The sequence below is a fragment of the Salvelinus alpinus genome, chromosome 10, assembly GCF_045679555.1.
Source record: "Salvelinus alpinus chromosome 10, SLU_Salpinus.1, whole genome shotgun sequence".
NCBI classification, from domain to species: Eukaryota; Metazoa; Chordata; class Actinopteri; order Salmoniformes; family Salmonidae; genus Salvelinus; species Salvelinus alpinus.
In genome coordinates, this window is record NC_092095.1 from 61,631,125 (window position 1) to 61,652,016 (window position 20,892).

The following is a 20,892-nucleotide window of genomic DNA, read 5'->3' on the forward strand; positions in this document are numbered from 1 at the left end:
AGCCTTTTTCCCCCATAGCAGGGAGGGATATCTGACCTCTGACCTCTCTTCTTCACTGCGTCCGTCAGCCCAGGGCAAAACCAGAGCTTTGGCAGAGCTGCCCATGTCAGACGCCAACACTGATCACAGCAACAGCAACAAGGCAACTGGCAGCCCCGGGGCATGCATTTTAAAACCCTGCTGCCCGCAGCCTTCAGATGGGCATTCAATATTTCAATATGAGCAAAAGCTTTTTTATATCCTTCCTGTCCACTTCATTGGCGCTTCATGAGACTCTCCATGAGCTCATTTAAGTTTCCAGTGGAAAACGCACAATGGTTCGAGAACTTATTAGTGCATACTATAGCCTATATTTACAGTATGTTTGAGACGTGCTTAGCTCCTAGTTTGATAAAGTAACCCTGTCAGCAAAAAAGGCTGTGTGATCCCCAGATGTCAACGATGTGTCACTTCACCTCCTCTCATCACACCTCCGTTGCTTTTTTCTCTCTCTTTTTCTTGTTATGTCCTCCCACACCATCATCAACCAACCCATGATTTGCCATATCTTCCACCTTTCCCTCCTCTCTCTCTCTCTCTCCCTCCCTGCCCGCCCGCACACCTCCCTCCCTCCCTCCTTCCTTTCCATTCCTTGATATAGCTACAAAGATTCCCCTGGTCTGTCTCTATAATCATAGAGACGGATAGAGCCACCCCTTTGATCTCCGCCACCATGGCAGACCAGCACTGTGTTCTATAACTCGGTCTGCCATGCGACTGACCTTCAGGAACTCTCTCTGTGTTAGGAGTGTAAGGCACGCTGCTCAAAGCCACTCATACCTCATTCTATCATCAGGTCGTCATTGCAAATAAGAATGTGTTCTTAATTGACTTACCTGTATAAAGGGCATCCGCCCTCATTCTCTACCTGTCCAGGAGAAAGATGGCTGAAAGGTACTGACAACTTCATCTGTAAAATCAGGGCAAGATTAATAGCAAGTTGTCAAAGAATATTCTCTGAATGATATTCTAATAAGATCAATGACAGTAAATTCACTGCTGCTGACATCCATTTATACTGAACAAAAATATAAACGCAAACAATTTCAAAGATTTTACTTAGTTACAGTTCATATAATGAAATCAGTCAATTCAAATAAATGAATTAGGCCCTAATTGATGGATTTTACATGTCCGGGAATAAAAAATATGCATCTGTTGGTCACAGATGCCTTAAGAAAAAGGCAGAGCAATGGTACGTCAATGGGACTCAGGATCTCGTTACATTATCTCTGTGCATTCAAATTGCCATCGATAAAATGCAGTTGTGTTCATTGTCCGTAGCTTATGCCTGCCTATACCATAGCCCCACCGCCACCATGGGGCACTCTGTTCACAACGTTGACATCAGCAAACCACTCGCCACCACACATGTGGTCTGCAGTTGTGAGACCGGTTCGACGTACTGTCAAATTCTTTAAAACAACGTTGGAGGAGGATTATGGTAGAGAAATGAACATTCAATTCTCTGGCAGCAGCTCAATTGCATGCTCCCTCAACACTTGAGACATATGTGACATTGTGTAGTGTGACAAAACTGCACATTTTAGAGTGCCTTTTATGTCTCCAGCACAAGGTGCACCTGTGTAATCAGCTTCTTGATATGCAACACCTGTCAGGTGGATGGATTATCTTGGCAAAGGCGAAATGCTTACTAACAGGGATGTAAACAAATTTGTGGAACAAAATTTGAGAGAAAAAAGCTTTTTCTGTGTATGGATTTTTTTTCCAGCTCATGAAACATGCTACCAACACTTTCTTTACATGTTGCGTTTATATTTTTGCTCAGTGTACATTAAAGCCTAGAGTCACTCTGAGATGGCTACACTATACATTACCAATACAGAATGATATCAAGACTCAATATTAGACTTTACAAGAGCATAATATAAGGCATCATTGCTGTTTTCCTAGTGCCAGTGTGTGTAGAGTGTGGATACATTAAGTTGAGCAGGAAAACTCTTGGGTTAGTAAGGCATCGACCGAAAGCTTGACTGCTTGACAATTCCAGTCATTCTATGTCAGATAATATGTACCAGAGGTGGGACCAAGTCATTGTTTTACAAGTAAGTCTCAAGTCTTAGCACTCAAGTCCCAAGTCAAGTCCCAAGTCAAGACAGGCAAGTCCGAGTCAAGTCTCAAGTCAAGACCGTCAAGTATTAAGTCAAGTCTCAAGTCCTAAACTTTGAGTTTCGAGTCCTAAACAGGTCAATGTAGGCTTGTACACAATCGCCCAACCTTAACACACACACACACTCACTCACTCACTCACTCATTCACTCACTCACTCACTCACTCACTCACTCACTCACTCACTCACTCACTCAGTGTGGTTACAGTAGGCTGTAGTCAATGGTTTTAGGAACAGCAGTAACAACAGGCAGGCTTTAGGCTACCAACTGCCTAACCAGATGTAGCTCAATCTTGGGGGCAACGATCACGTTCCTGCACTGACTGACTGTGTGGAGGCTCATTGATTTAACGTTACATTAGGCTACATGCTACAATAGTAAAGTTATTAATTATATAGCTGCCGGCTATATTAGCCACGACTTACCGTTCTTTGTGCAGCTTCAAATGTCGAACAAAGTTGGAAATTGCTGCGCCTCCGTCTGTAATTTTCTTCCCGCATGTTTTGCAAGTTGAAATCCGTTTTTTGTTGATACAGCGTTGTCTTTATATCCGAAAATAATAATTTGGGGTATCATCTTTCCAAGGGCTCCATCTGAATTCACCCCCGTTCCTCTGCACTGCCACGCTCAACATTTTCTCAGCTGGCACAATTTGATTGGCTGCTGTCTGATTCAAACTGGAATCCGTTAAATGAAGAGTTGATGCGCTGCACACTTTTTTTAATAGCATCATTTTAAATATTTGGGCTTGGGGAGGGTATCAAATCAGGTCGAGTTATAAGGCTCAAGTCCACGAGTCATTGGTGTTAAAGTCAAAGTTGAGTTGCAAGTCATCATATTTGTGACTCGAGTCCACACCTCTGCTATGTACTGTATGATTGTATCAGAAAATAAAACGTGTAATATATAAATATTTAAAATATAAAATATATATAAATGTCTTGCCCCAACAGCTGTATATTGCAAAAGAAACATCTCGCTGATGGATGGTTCTTTGATGTTTTATTTGTGTTTCCTGCTACAGCAGACCTACTGAGGTTTACAGTATGTATGGACCTACTGGGGTTTACAGTATGTATGGACCTACTGGGGTTTACAGTATGTATGGACCTACTGGGGTTTACAGTATGTATGGACCTACTGGGGTTTACAGTATGTATGGACCTACTGGGGTTTACAGTATGTATGGACCTACTGGGGTTTACAGTATGTATGGACCTACTGGGGTTTACAGTATGTATGGACCTACTGGGGTTTACAGTATGTATGGACCTACTGGGGTTTACAGTATGTATGGACCTACTGGGGTTTACAGTATGTATGGATCTACTGGGGTTTACAGTATGTATGGACCTACTGGGGTTTACAGTATGTATGGACCTACTGGGGTTTACAGTATGTATGGACCTACTGGGGTTTACAGTATGTATGGACCTACTGGGGTTTACAGTATGTATGGACCTACTGGGGTTTACAGTATGTATGGATCTACTGGGGTTTACAGTATGTATGGACCTACTGGGGTTTACAGTATGTATGGATCTACTGGGGTTTACAGTATGTATGGACCTACTGGGGTTTACAGTATGTATGAAAGGTAGTTCTCACAGGTAGTTATTTTGGGTATCTTCTTTCATCATAGTCAAACCTGGGAATGTTACTGTTCAATGCAAATGTATTTTGTCACAGATTATTGATCACCTGTTTACCTGATCACAAGTAGCTAACAATACTACAGCATATTGAGTAAACATATTTCAACGTGTATAAAGTAGACAAGTAATTACACCTTAATGAGTACAATGCGCTACATGGTTTCATCATAAACTATGTCACAGCTGATAAAACTAATGGAAGTTGCTAAGCAATTTATCCTGCTATCACAGAGGTGTTTAATATTATTTTATTAATTACAGTCAATGAATTATTGCATACATTATTAATGACACTTTAATCCCCACAATCATATAATTAACACAGATTAATTAACACATTGATTTATTTTTTATTCATTTCAATTCTAGAAAATCCTTAAGTCGTGGAGGAATCCATAGATAATTCCTTATGGCAACGTGTGACCCGTGGAAGGGAAGGGTCTGAATGTGAGTGAGGGGGCTCTTCAAATACTTTTCAAGTGTCACCTTATTAATGAGGGTTTTGGAAAATAGTTAACCGATTTAACAATGCTCCATGAAGGTTCTAACAATGATTTTAGTACTATTAGGATTTTGGGGAAACGGTACTTTGTATTTTACTTTTTCAATCATCACGCACCAGCTTGAACATGAAAAGTAACAATTGTTTCATTCAAATGATTGTTGTTGCATAATGATGTTATTTATGCCATGCATAGAGGTAGCATAGAATTTGCCAATGAAAACATCTCAATCGCTCCAATCAATCCAGATGAAAGGGACCAGTCTGAGGTGGATTATGACGCTGGCTTCCCCCCTCCATTTTAGATCCCTTGGGGTCATGTGCAGCACTGTACAATATTGCTGCTAAGCTGCTTACTGTTAGAGACCTGTGGGGCAGGCCTGAAAAGCACAAGAAGATTTGACACTATCTACAGCGGCATCAAACATGTATTAATGACATAATCACAGGGCTATTTGACGATTGGATTGGCCTCAAATGAAAGCACTCTTTAAAGCCTTGTTGTTGTTATTTATCAAACAAAAGCGGAAAGCGTTAGTGCAGACCAGTTTTATTTATTACTAGGTTCTTTCATTTAAAGTTCTGCTTCTGTTACCTTTGAGGAACATGTGTACACTTTCTACATGCTGTGGCTCTACACACTTGCCTCATTTCTAATCATTTACAGATGTATTTGGCTTCACAATACATTGTACTAATAACAACACAATCCTCATATCATTTGGCTAAATGAGCTTTCATGCCGTGAGTTCAGTTACTTAAAAACTTTGTATGAGTCATCAGGTTAGAATAAACTGTATCCTTATCCTTGAAATTGTACTTCCTTGTTGACTTATGTTGCCAACAGTTTGACATCAGAGTGAATAGGGATGGGTGGATTTCATTAAAGCCAATTCTCCTCTCCTTTTCCCTAGTGGCTTTCCCCCTCCTTGCTTTAAACCTTGTGATGTTGTCATAATGGGTTCAAGGTAAAATCACAAAGAAAGGACAGAGAGTGCACTTGCATAAATTTGCTTCTTCAGAGCATAGCCAGAAACAAATAGGCTTATACAGACCCTTGACCTAATGCTCTCCATCTTTCAAATGAATACACATGCTATCACTCATATCCTTTCTGTTCCAAAATGGCCTTTAGCATAAAATACCCAAAGATTACTTTTTGGGTCAGGACCTTCCAAATAAAGGAAGCATCTTGTTATAGAAAAGCCTTAGGAATGGATATCAATGCAATTTGACTTGCCCTCTTAAAATATGAACACACACATTGAAGGAAAACTTTAGAAACATCAAGCATTACAAACAGAATTTAAAAAATGGCGCCCAAAGCCATGTTTCCAACTTAAGTTTGAGAAATTACTTAAATGTAAAATTCGATCCCTATTCTTAAAATACTTTGGCAACTTTTAGAGTGTACTAGGCTTCGGACAGGGGGCTGAGGATTCTAAGCTCTCTATCGTCCAAAATCTATCATCCATTGGAATGCACTTCCAGGATGAGGGGCGATAAATTAGCAATCTGTGTTGGGGAAGCTACTCTGAAGATATAGTTTACCAAGCTACTTCACACTGGAAGAAGTTAAGCAACACTAAAGCTACGCTTAAGAAAATTATAGTTTACTTAACTAAAGTTGCTTTGAAACAGTAGTTCATTACATCCAAACCACTTAGTGATTTTTTTTTAGATCTAATTCTGAAATGTGAAAGAATAAAATGAGCAAAAACAGATCAACCTGTAGTATGTGTCATTTATCATATTAAACACAAACAAATATGATTCAAGAGAGAATTAGGCAGGTCTAATAAAGAAAAATAAATCATTATTGCCCACTTAACCCCACTAAAAAATTGTTTTTTAATTAGTAGTGTGTAGTTCCAGTAGTTAGCTACACTGCTACATGGTAAAACAGTGGTGTGTAGTTACAGTAGTTAGCTATACCGCTACATGGTAAAACAGTAGTGTGTAGTTCCAGTAGTTATACCCTGAGGCTGCATTTACTGTAGCTGGGGATTTTAACAAAGCAAATTTGAGAACAAGGATACCTAAAATCTATCAGCATATTGACTGTAGCACTCGCGCTGGGAAAACACTGGATCACTGCCACTCTAACTTCCGTGATGCATACAAGGCCCACCCCCCGCCCTCCTTTCGGCAAATCTGACCACGACTCACTTTTGCTCCTCTCTTCCATAGGCAGAAACTCACACAGGATCAAATCAAATCAAATTATATTGGTCACATGTTATTGCAAGTGTAGCGAAATGTCCCAGTGATCCACTAGTGATCCATTTATTAAAGTGGCCAATGATTTCAAGTCTGTATGTAGGCAGCAGCCTCTCTGTGTTAGTGACGGCTCTTTAACAGTCTGATGGCCTTGAGATAGAAGCTGTTTTTCAGTCTCTCGGTCCCAGCTTTGATGCACCTGTACTGACGTCGTTCTTCTGGATGGTAGCGGGGTGAACAGGCAGTGGCTTGGGTGGTTGTTGTCCTTAATGATCTTTTTGGCCTTCCTGTGACATCGGGTGCTGTAGGTGTCCTGGAGGGCAGGTAGTTAGCCCCTGGGTAGTGCCCGTGCTAAGGACTATTCAACGCTGGTCTGACCAATCGGAATTCACACTTCAAGATTGTTTTGATCACGCGGACTGTTACATGATCCGCGTAGCCTCAAAAAATTATTTTGACGTATAAGCTGATTCGGTGAGTGAGTTTATAAGGAAGTGCATAGGAGATGTTGTACCTACTGTGACTATTAAAACCTACCCTAACCAGAAACCGTGGATAGATGGCGGCATTCGCGCAAAACTGAAAGCGCGAAACACAGCATTTAACCATGGAAAGGTGACAAGGGAATATGGCCGAATACAAACAGTGTAATTATTCCGTCCACAAGGCAATCAAACAAGAGAAATGTCAGTATAGAGACATACAGATTATTTCACTTATAATTCACTGTATCACAATAACAGTGGGTCAGAAGTTGACAAACACTAAGTTGACTGTGCCTTTAAACAGCTTGTAAAAATCCAGAAAATGATGTCATGGCTTTAGAAGCTTCTGATAGGCTAATTGACATCATTTGAGTCAACTGGAGGTGTACCTGTGGATGTATTTCAAGGCCTACCTTCAAACTCAGTGCCTCTTTGCTTGACATCATGGTAAAATCAAAAGAAATCAGCCAAGACCTCAGACATTTTTTTGTAGAACTCCACAAGTCTGGTTCATCCTTGGGAGCAATTTCCAAACGCCTGAAGGTACCACGTTCATCTGTACATACAATAGTACGCAAGTATAAACACCATGGGATCACGCAGCCGTCATACCACTCAGGAAGGAGACGCATTCTGTCTCCTAGAGATGAACGTACTTTGGTGCGAAAAGTGCAAATTAATCGCAGAACAACAGCAAACGACCTTGTGAAGATGCTGGAGTTACAAACAGGTACAAAAGTATCTATATCCACAGTGAAACGAGTCCTATATCGAAATAACTCGAAAGGCCGCTCAGCAAGGAAGAAGCCACTGCTCCAAAACTGCCATAAAAAAGCCAGACTACAGCTTGCAACTGCACATGGTGACAAAGATCGTACTTTTTGGAGAAATGTCCTCTGGTCTGATGAAACAAAAATAGAACTGTTTGGCTATAATAACCATCGTTATGTTTGGAGTAAAAAGGGGGAGGCTTGTAAGCCGAAGAACACCATCCCAACTGTGAAGCACGGGGGTGGCAGCATCATGTTGTGGGGGTGCTTTGCTGCAGGAGGGACTGGTGCATTTCACAAAATAGATGTATCGTGAGGAAGAAAAATTCTGTGGATATATTGAAGCAACATCTCAAGACATCAGTCAGGAAGTTAAAGCTTGGTCGCAAATGGGTCTTCCAAATGGACAATGACCCCAAGCATACTTCCAAAGTTGTGGAAAAATGGCTTAAGGACAACAAAGTCAAGGTATTGGAGTGGCCATCACAAAGCCCTGACCTCAATCCCATAGAAAATGTGTGGGTAGAACTGAAAAAGTGTGTGCGAGCAAGGAGGCCTACAAACCTGACTCAGTTACACCAGCTCTGTCAGGAGGAATGGGCCAAAATTCACCCAACTTATTGTGGGAAGCTTGTGGAAGGCTACCCGAACATTTGACCCAAGTGAAACCATTAAAAGGCAATGCTACCAAATACTAATTGAGTGTATGTAAACTTCTGACCCACTGGGAATGTGATGAAAGAAATAAAAGCTGAAATAAATAATTCTCTCTACTATTATTCTGACATTTCACATTCTTAAAATAAAGTGGTGATCCTAACTGACCTAAGACAGGGAATTTTTACTAGGATTAAATGTTAGTTGTTGTGAAAAACTCAGTTCAAACGTATTTGGCTAAGGTGTATGTAAACTTCCGACTTCAACTGTATGTGGCAGGGTCTACAGACAATCACGTGCTACAAAAGGAAAACCAGCCACGTCACGGACACCGACGTCTTGCTTCCAGACAAACTAAACACCTTCTTTGCCCGCTTTGAGTATAATATAGTGCCACCGACATGGCCCGCTACCAAGGACTGGGGCTCTCCTTCTCCGTGGCCGACGTGAGTAAGACATGTTAACCCTCGCAAGGCTGCCGTCCCTAGCTGCATCCTCAGAACATGTGCAGACCAGCTGACTGGTGTGTTTACGGACATTTTCAATCTCTCCCTATCCCAGTCTGCTGTCCCCACATTCTTCAAGATGGCCACCATTGTTCCTGTACCCAAGAAGGCAAAGGTAACTGAACTAAATGCGTATCGCCCCGTAGCACTCACTTCTGTCATCATCAAGTGCTTTGAGAGACTAGTCAAGGATCATATCACCTCCACCTTACCTGTCACCCTAGACCCACTTTAATTTGCTTACCGCCCCAATAGGTCCACAGACGATGCAATTGCCATCATACTGCACACTGCCCTCACCCATCTGGACAAGAGGAATACTTATGTAAGAATGCTGTTCATTGACTATAGCTCAGCATTCAACACCATAGTACCCTCCAAGCTCATCATTACGCTTGAGGCCCTGGGTCTCAACCCCGCCCTGTGCAATTGGGTCCTGGACTTCCTGACATGCCGCCCCCAGGTGGTGAAGGTAGGAAACAATATATTCACTTTGCTGATCCTCAACACTGGGGCTCCACGGGGGTGCGTGCTCAACCCCCTCATGTACTCCCTGTTCACCCACGACTGCATGGCCATGCACTCCTCCAACTCATTCATCAAGTTTGCAGACAACAGAACAGTAGTAGGCTTGATTACCAACAACAACGAGACAGTCTACAGGGAGGAGGTGAGGGCACTCGGAGTGTGCTGTCAGGAAAACAACCTCTCACTCAACGTCAACAAAACTAAAGAGATAATCGTGGACTTCAGGAAACAGCAGAGGGAACACCCCCCTATCCACATCGACGGGACAGCAGTGGAGAAGGTGGAAAGTTTTAAGTTCCTCGGCGTACACATCACGGACAAACTGAAATGGTCCACCCATACAGACAGTGTGGTGAAGAAGGCGCCTAAAACCCTCACAAACTTTTACAGATGCACAATTGAGAGCATCCTGTTGGGCTGTATCACCGCCTCGTACAGCAACAGCACCGCCTACAATCGCAATTCTCTCCAGAGGGTGGTGTGGTCTGCACAACGCATCACCGGGGGCAAACTACCTGCCCTCCAGGACATCTACAGCACCCGATGTCACAGGAAGGCCATAAAGATCATCAAGGACAACAACCACCCAAGCCACTGCCTGTTCACTCCGCTACCATCCATAAGGTGAAGTCAGTACAGGTGCATCAAAGCTGGGGCCGAGAGACTGAAAAACAGCTTCTATCTCAAGGCCATCAGACTGTTAAACAGCCATCAATAACACAGAGAGGCTGCTGCCTACATACAGACTTGAAATCATTGGCCACTTTAATAAATGGAACACTTTAATAATGCCACTTTAAGAATGTTTACATATCTTGCATTACTCATCTCATATGTACAGTGGCAAGAAAAAATATGTGAACCCTTTGGAAATACCTGTATTTCTGCATAAAATAGTCATACAATTTGATTTGATCTTCATCTAGGTCACAACAATAGACAAACAAAGTCTGCTTCAACTAATAAAACACAAACACATTTTGGTGTCTTCATTGAACACACTTTGTAAACATTCACAGTGCAAGGTAGGAAAAGTATGTGAACCCTTGGATTTGACTGGTTGACCCTTCTTTGGCAGCAATAACCTCAACCAAACATTTTCTGTAGTTGCGGATCAGACCTGCACAACGGTCAGGAGGAATTTTGGACCATTCCTCTTTACAAAACTGTTTCAGTTCAGCAATATTCTTGGGATGTCTGGTGTGAACTGCTCTCTTGAGGTCATGCTCCACATCTCAATCGGGTTGAGGTCAGGGCTCTGACTGGGCCACTCCAGAAGGTGTATTTTCTTCTGTTGAAGCCATTCTGTTGTTGATTTGTTTTGGTTCGTTGTCCTGTTGCATCACCCAACTTCTGTTGAGCTTCAATTGGTGGACAGATAGCCTAACATTCTCCTGCAAAATGTCTTGATAAACTTGGGAATTCATTTTTCAGTCGATAATAGCAAGCTGTCCAGGCCCTGAGACAGCAAAGCAGCCCCAAACCTTACCATGATGCTCCCTCCACCATACTTTACAGTTGGGATGAGGTTTTGATGTTGGTGTGCTGTGCCTTTTTTTCTCCACACATAGTGTTGTGTGTTCCTTCTAAACAACTCAACTGTAGTTTCATCTGTCCACAGAATATTTAGCCAGTAGCGCTGTCGAACATCCGGGTGCACTTATGCAAATTTCAGACGACCAACAATGTTTTTTTTGGACAGCAGTGGCTTCTTCCGTGGTGTCCTCCCATGAACACCATTCTTGTTTAGTGTTTTATGTGTCGTAGACTCATCAACAGAGATGTTAGCATTATGTAAATATTTAACTGACACTCTAGGATTCTTCTTAACCTCATTGAGCATTCTGCGCTGTGCTCTTGCAGTCATCTTTGCAGGACGGCCAGTCCTAGGGAGAGTAGCAACAGTGCTGAAATTTCTCCATTTAAAGACAATTTGTCTTACGGTGTACCAATGAACATCAAGGCTTTTAGAGATACTTTTGTAACCCTTTCCAACTTTATGCAAGTCCACAAATCTTAATCTTAGGTCTTCTGAGATCTCTTTTGTTCGAGGCATGGTTCACATCAGGCAATGCTTCTTGTGAATAGCAAACTCAAATTGTGTGTGTTTTTTATAGGGCAAGGCAGCTCTAACCAACATCTCCAATCTCATCTGACTGATTGGACTCCAGGTTAGCCAACTCCTGACTCCAATGATCTTTTGGAGAAGTCATTAGCCTAGAGGTTCACATACTTTTTCCAACCTACACTGTGAATGTTTAAATTATGTATACAATATAAACAAGAAAAATACAATAATTTGTGTGTTATTAGTTTAATCACACTATGTTTGTCTATTGTTGTGACTTAGATGAAGATCAGATCAAATTTGATGACCAATTTATGCAGAAATCCAGGTAATTCCAAATACTTTTTCTTGCCACTGTATATACTGTATTTTATACCATCTTTTGCATATTGCCTATGCCGCTCTGTCATTGCTCATCCATATATTTATATGTATAAATTCTTATTCCATTCTTTTACTTAGATTTGTGTGTATTAGGTAGTTGTTGTGGAATTGTTAGATTACATGTTAGATATTGCTGGAATGTCGAAACTAGAAGCACAAGCATTTCGCTACACTCGCAATAACATCTGCTAACCATATGTACGTGACCAATTAAATTTGATTTGATTTAGCTACACCGCTACATGGTTAAACAGTAGTGTGTAGTTCTAGTAGTTCGCTACACCGCTACATGGTAAATTAGTAGTGTGTATTTCCAGTAGTTAGTTACACTGCTACATGGTAAAACAGTAGTGTGTGCTTCCAGTAGTTAGCTACCCCGCTACATGGTAAAACAGTAGTGAGTGGTTCCAGTAGTTAGCTACACTGCTACATGGTAAAACAGTAATGTGTAGTTCCAGTAGTTAGCAACACCACTACACATGGCTAAAATGTTCTTAACTATTGAAAACACTACAAAGGTTTTAATTTAGTTTAACTACCACCAAGCTACAGTAAAATGTAGTTTAATTACTAGTCGGACTACATATAGTTCACGACTCACCAACACTGTTAACGCTATGGCTAAGTTAGCACTTAACGACTACCAACCGTCCATGCTTTTGGTAAAGTTTGTAGCATGTTAGCTTTTGAAGCCAAATTTGCTGCAGTATGTATCTACATGGAGTATGTGCAGTTCTCTATATGCTATGATTATATGTCTGTAAAATCCTTGAGAAGTGGTTGGTCATGCTGGGAGCAGAGTCACAGCCAGGTGTTACCTCTTCACACATGTTTAGTGACAAGCCTCCTGGTGTCTCCTGCTGTTTCCTCCCCTCGTTTTCTCCCTCTCCCCCCTATCTCTCTCACTCTCTCTGAATTATGTGTTGGACAAGAAGCTGTTAGTAAGAGGAGATCTCATAGTGAGTCAGACTCTTTAAAGTGGCAATCTGCAGTTGCGACATCCATTTTTGGACTTATAAATTAATGATATACACCCATTGATCCTTAAAGAATAACTTATAAACGCCTCATGAGCTTAGTGCAACTGTCACACCCCTAAAATATAAGCTTGTTTTACTCCAATGTTTGTAAACATTCTAAATGTAAACAAACACTGTATAGCCTCAAAACAGGGTTAAAACTATAATGCCGCTATTATGGATAGGGAGTCTTTGCATCCATAGTTCTGTCTATGAATTTAAGAGTGGTTACATTTCTCTAGCCCCATCCCTCTTTTTTTTTACCAAAACAGAGGCAAGGAGCACAATTTGTTATTGTTTCAACTGTGGATCGGCCTTGTAAGTCTCAAATAAAATGTTCTACTGATGGTTTCCAATTACAGTGTAACTCCCGGAGTTTAGGGCCACTTCAATTGTTTCCTTTGATTGTTCTTGAGCTGAAAGGTCAAGTCTAATGCTTCAGCTATTCTTTGACAGATCCTGGAATCCTCAGGGTGGAAAATACGCTGTGGCACACATTAAACAGAGATGTATTTGGCAGCTGGGATAGCTACACATTAAAGAAAGATGTAGTTGGCAGCTGGGATAGCAACAGAGTTCAAGGAGATTTTCAGAATCTCTGCCGCATCAGAAGCTTTCTTTCTGCATTTAATGTCTGTCTTAAATAAAGAGTGAATAATCACAAGCCCTCTCAGATGTAATGCGTTTATAAAATGTTTATATTATTAAATAGCTGATGGTACGAGTTGATGGCGGATAGATCATGAGTTAATTAAATATACGTTGATCCACCACAGCATTGCAGGTACAGATAAGTACTTCAAAGGGAATTTTGAAATATTCAGCCATATTCATCCTTTTCAAATATCCACTTTAGAAAATGGTTCATTTTAAGCTTGATTTCATGTGTCATACCTCTATTCACAGATTGCTTTCATCACAAACAAAAAGCTTCCAAATAGAAAAATTGATGTATGATCCATAAAGGTGCATTCAAAAAAGATTCACAAACAAATTCACAAACAAAAGACAAAGAGGGGGGCAGGAAACAACATCTATTCTTACCAGCGAGGGGCTCAGGGTAATAGCATGTTGTCAGTTCCTAATGCCATCCTTCCTCCCGCTTCCAGCTGTGGAGTTTGTACCCATATCCTGTTCCACATCAATGAGGGTTGTGTAATTAGACCAAAGTTATCCAAACTATTATTACTGCGGCCTCTTCTGTGGGTGGGGGGTAATTACGAGGCCTGAGCGGTACACTGGAGAGCAACAATCAAAGACATGCAAATGAGCCGGAGCGAATGCATTAGCTAGTTTCCTACATCAAGACCGTTGGTTGGATCGGATCAGCTGACATCGACTCAATGGGTAAGAGTATTGCCATGACACCCGAAATGTTGTTTTATTTTTTTGTATCTGTCTTGTGGCGACTCTAAATCTGATTAAATAATTTTCTAATGAGACAAAGCATAAATAACAATAATGCTCACAAGAAAACGCTTGTCAAATTGGCTTGTCATCTCGGATCAGATTCGCATAGCTATATTTGCTACTAGCAACATTCTCATAATCCAATAACTTCCTTCCATATTGCGCTCCTCCAACATACTGTACACCCATTGTGTTAATATTCGTTGTATTGGTTCAGTCGGATCAGTCCACAGACTCTACTCTCTATTACTCTAGAGCAGTGCTGTTAGAATGCTCCCCTGGTGCTAAATCAACATCAGTCTGGGGTCATCAAACTGTAAAGGATGGCCATTGATTTATTCACTAAGCCTGTGAAATACGGGGCCTTTAATTAAAGTTCCCAACCGGTCCAGAGCAGATACATGGAGGGACAGAGTGGGATGAGGGATGGGATAGAGAGAGAGGAAGAAGAGAGAGAGCGAAAGTTCATATTTATATCCAAAAACCTCAGTTTACATTGGCGCCATGTTCAGAAATGCCTCCAAAATATCAGGGGAAATTGCAGAGAGCCACGTCAAATAACAGAAATACTCATCATAAACTTTGATGAAAGATACATGTTTTACATATAATTAAAGATACACTTGTTCTAAATGCAACCGCTGTGTCAGATTTTAAAAAGCTTTACGGCAAAAGCACAATATTCAATAATCTGAGAACAGCGTTCAGCAACAAAAGGAAGCCATACAGTTACCCGCCAAATTGTGCAGTCAACAAAACTCATAAATAGCATTATAAATCTTCACTTACCTTTGCTGATCTTCGTCGGAATGCACTCCCAGGACTCCCACAAGAAATGTTTGTTTTGTTCGGTAATGTCCATCATTTGTGTCCAAATAGCTATTTTTGATAGCGTGTTTCGTAAACAAATCCAAAGTCAAGAAGCGCGTTCACTAAAAGCAGACGAAATGTCAAAAAGTTCCGTAACAGTCAGTAGAAACATGTCAAACGATGTATTGAATCAATCTTTAGGATGTTTTTAACATAAATCTTCAATAATGTTCCAACCGGAGAATTCCATTGACTTCAGATGTGCGATGGAACAGAGCTCCCTCTCATGTGAACGCGCATGGTCAGAGCATGGTCAGCTCATAGCAGACCTGACTCATTCCTGTCTCCTTCGGCCCCACTTCACAGTAGAGGCATCAGACAAGGTTCTACAGACTGTTGACATCTAGTGGAAGCCGTAGGAAGTGCAAACTGATCCATATCCCACTGTGTATTCGATAGGCAATGAGTTGAAAATCGACCAACCTCAGATTTCCCACTTCCTGTTTGGATTTCTTCTCAGGTTTTTGCCTGCCATATGAGTTCTGTTATACTCACAGACATCATTCAAACAGTTTTAGAAACTTCAGAGTGTTTTCTATCCAATACTACTAATAATATGCATATATTAGCAACTGGGACTGAGGAGCAGGCAGTTTACTCTGCGCACCTTTCATCCAAGCTACTCAATACTGCCCCTGCAGCCATAAGACGTTTTAAAGTATTACTTCAGTAAAAAGAAATTGTGGTATCTGTACTTTACTTTACAATTTATATTTTTACTTTTACTTTTACTTCAATACATTCCTAAAGAAAATAAATTTACTTTTTACTCCATATATTTTCCCTGATACCCAGAAGTACATTTCGAATGCATAGGACAGGAAAATAGTCCAACTCACACACTTATCAAGGGAACATCAATGGTCATCCCTACTGCCTCTGATCTGGCGGACTCACTAAACACAAATGCTTTATTTGTAAATGATGTCTAAGTGTTGGAGTACCCTGGCTATCCATACATTTTAAAAAACAAAAAATCGTGCTGTCTGGTTTGCTAAATATAAGAAACGTGAAATTATTTATACTTTTACTTTTGATACTTAAGTATATTTAAAATGAAATACTTTTAGACTTTTACTCAAGTAGTATTTCACTGGGTGATGACAATATGGTTATATTTCCACCACTTTCAATAATTACACACTATCACACCAATGTGAAATTGATACCTATCTCAGTAGAAATACTACCTATTTTGTTTGAAATAGATCAGCATGGTATGCATAGACGGGACTCAAAGAAAAGTAGTTGTTGAAAACTGAAAACTGACAGCGGAATCTAATAAAACAAAAGATGATGTGAGGCAACACGTTTGGGAGTGCGTACAGAGAGAGATCACAGATGCTGAGGTAATTGGTGAGCATTGATGGCGGTGGTTAACAGTGGCATGGAGATAATGACTGTAATCTATACAGACTGGTGTGTGCCCGGACACAACCCTCATTGGTAGAGCAAGCCTATGCTAAATCACTGTCATTCAAAAATGACACAGTAAAAAAACGGATGTTATCTCACGATACTCTCAAAATCATACGTAATAGTCATTGAAACGGTCAACTGCTGTCTGATGCAGTGTTCAGGTTTAGTTAGTGAGGTAGCCCTTGATTTAGGTAACGCTAGGCCTCCTACTTTGTGTATCAAGCAAATACTTGGTTTTATTTTTGTCACTGACCGCAGAACAGCTAACTTTGACAGTGTTGCAGGACAGAATATTCACTTTACCACCAGAAGAACATGAGTGGGTGGCTCTCTTACAATGACCAAACTCGTACATTTCCACTTTGTCAAAATGGGTATAATGTAACTGTTGCATTTGACTCGTCACATAACCCGCCTTGGGCACACAGGATTGATTTCAGCAAGGAAGGAAGGTAGTGTGTAGGCAGGGCTGGATTCACCTCCACCAAGGGAAGTTAGCTAGAGCATTGAAATAGAAAGCGAAACACATTTATTCATTTCTCAAGGATGTTTTGGCAGAGCTCACTTGCGTCTGTTTCGTGAGGGATATTAATATATTAGGTGCATGTGGTCCATGGAAACAGACTAGACGTGATAGAGTGTGATTGCTGTGAGAAGCGTCTCACTGCTGTTTATGATCTTCTTTACGGCTTACTGTATGTACTCAGTGGAGGCTGCTGAGGGGAGGGCAGCTCATAATAATGTCTTGAACGGAGCAAATGGAATGGCATCAAAAACCTGGAAACCGTGTGTTTGATGTATTTAATACCATTCCACTGATACCACTCCAGCCATTACAATGAGCCTGTGCTCCCCAAATAAGCTGGCACCAACCTCCTGTGATGTACATCTTCCTCAATTAACTGGGATATGTCTTCTGTGGACAGGTACAGGTAACTGCCAAAATAAAGGAAACACCAACATAAAGTGTCTTAATAGGGCGTCGGGCCATCATGAGCCAGAACAGCTTGAATCCATTTTGGTAGCTACCTGTACGTTTAGTGTCATTCACCTACACTACACTCACACAGGAGCATTGTGGATAATGTTGACTCCCCTGACCTTGTGGAAACCTTCTGGCCTGCTTCAGGAATCTAACCAGCTTTGACTCATAATCATTAAACTATACCAGCAGAAGCTTTCAGCGCATTAAAGAACAAGATCTGTGCCCAAGTACCTCATGTTGGTCAAATGTCAACACAGAACTACTTGAAAAGCCTACACACCCCCTCACATCGTTTTTTCCAGTGCCTTCAGAAAGTATCCATACCCCTTGACTTATTCCACATGTTACAGCCTGAACAATACCCCATCATTTCAAAGAGAAAACATCTTTTAATAAATGTTTGCACATTTATTGAGAATGAAATACAGAAATATAGTATTCAGACCCCTGAGTGAATGTATGTTAAAATCAACTTTGACAGATTACAACTGTGAGTTTTTCTGGGTAAGTCTCTAAGAGCTTTGCACACCTGGATTGTACAATATTTGCCCATTATTCTTTAAAAATTCTTCAAGCTTTGTCAAATTGACGCCTGTATCTTTGTAGTGACTGGGTGTATTGATACACCATCCAAAGTGTAACTAATAACTTCACCATGCTCAAAGGGATATTCAATGTCAACTTTTTTTTTTTTTTACCCATCTACTAATAGGTGTCCTTCTTTGTGACGTATTGGAAAACCTCCCTGGTCTTCGTGGTTGTTTTATTTGGTATTTAACCTTTCTTTAACCAGGCAAGTCAGTTAAGAACTAATTCTTATTTACAATGACCAAAAGGCAAAAAGCCACCTGCGGGGACAGGGGCCTGGGATTGCAAATAAAAAATAAATACTATATAAATATATGACAAAACACACATCACAACACGAGAGACAACACAACACTACATCAAGAGAGACCTAAGACGACAACATAGCAAGGCAGCAACACGTGACAACACAGCATGGTAGCAACACAACTTAACAACAACATGGTAGCAACACAACATGGTAGCAGCACAAAACATGGTACAAACATTATTGGGCACAGACAACAGCACAAAGGGCAAGAAGGTAGAGACAACAATACACACAAAGCATCACACAAAGCAGACAAAACTGTCAGTTAGAGTGTCCATGAATGACTGAGGGACTGAGGGACCTTACAGATAATTGTATGTGTGGGGTACAGCGATGAGGTAATCCTAACTGTCATGACTGAGGGACCTTACAGATAATTGTATGTGTGGGGTACAGCGATGAGATAGTCCTAACTGTCATGACTGAGGGACCTTACAGATAATTGTATGTGTGGGGTACAGCGATGAGGTAGTCCTAACTGTCATGACTGAGGGACCTTACAGATAATTGTATGTGTGGGGTACAGCGATGAGGTAATCCTAACTGTCATGACTGAGGGACCTTACAGATAATTGTATGTGTGGGGTACAGCGACGAGGTAGTCCTAACTGTCATGACTGAGGGACCTTACAGATAATTGTATGTGTGGGGTACAGCGATGAGGTAATCCTAACTGTCATGACTGAGGGACCTTACAGATAATTGTATGTGTGGGGTACAGCGATGAGGTAGTCCCAACTGCCATGACTGAGGGACCTTACAGATAATTGTATGTGTGGGGTACAGAGATGAGGTAATCATAAAAAAATCCAGTTAAACACTATTAATGTACACAGAGTCCATGCAACTTTTACTCCTGAACTTATTTAAGCTTGCCATAGCAAAGGGGGCTGATTACTTATTGACTCAAGACATTTCAGCTTTTCATTTTTTATCAATTTGTTAACATTTCTAAAAAGATAATTCCACTTTGACATTATGGGGTGTTGTGTGTAGGCCAGTAACAAAAAAAATCTAAATTTAATATATTTTCAATTCAGGTTGTATCACAAGAAAATGTGGAAAAACTCAAGGGGTGTGAATACTTTCTGCAGGCACTGTATCTACTCATCAGTCAGTGAACCACCAGGCACCGGGAGAGATAGAACTGACCTAGTGTAGATTATAACAGTTCAATGATTTATAGACACTCATCAGTCAATGTCTTTCTGAAGGACATAACTAACTAGAAATGCTCCAGAGCATGATTGTATATGAACAGAACCCAAAGATGAGGACATTGCAGGTTCTCTTATCAGAGCAGGAATCCAAGGTGAAGAGAAACAACTACAACAGATCTTTATCAACTGAGAACACGTTCTCATTTACAGCAACGACCTGGGGAATCGTTACATGACAGAGGGGGGAGGATGAATGAGCCAATTGGAAGCTGGGGATGATTAGGTGGCCATGATGTTACGAGGTCCAGATTGGGAATTTAGCAAGGATTTAGCTACGCTGAGAGTTCTGTATTTTCAAAAAAGCATATATACAAAAAGGTTAGCTGTCGGACTGGTGTGTTATACAAGACAGATATCTTCTAAATACTGTAATAGAGAGCTTTGAGGCGTACCATTATTAAGTAGTGTATCTATGTTTGAGGTGACATTGAGGTATTCTCAGTGTTCAACGCTCAGATGACATGTCAATCAACATACATAATAATGTCTGTTCATGCATTAAATATTCACATTAACTCATATATTTAAAACAGTTTCCAACAATCAGCTGTTACAAAGAGCATTGACAGCATGGTGCCTGGCTTCGGGTAATGAGGGGAAGAAAGAGAATGTGTAAAAGGTTTTTTACAAATGTAACCTTTGGAGGAAATTGGGACATGTGAAGCCTAGAAAGGGAATCACACATCAAGACAAATGGTCTCTATCTTAAAGGAACTGTTCGCCCATGTTACAAATGTGTGACGGAGTTGCTCTAGTTCCTGAACGGCACAGCTAGCAGAGCTCAAAAAGCACCTTATAGTTGAAGATTCTTCTTTGAGTCACACAAGTGCATTGAAAGGACTTAAGAACGGTGCATACTTTGGAGAGGTGTGTGGACACTTGCAGACGCCAGTGAGTCCTCTCACTCAAACCTTTGTCATTTTTGTGTCTTATGTTGCACCACCCCCACATTTTCCAGGAATATTTTTATCATGTTACTGAATGTATCCAGAATATTTTCAGATGCGGCAAAAAGTACAAAAAATGTCAAATGCACATAACATCAACAGTGTAATGTTTGGATTCAGTCTTGCCGGTCGAACTGTTGTGTCCTCACCTTTGGTCTAATAATGTTCCCATAATCTC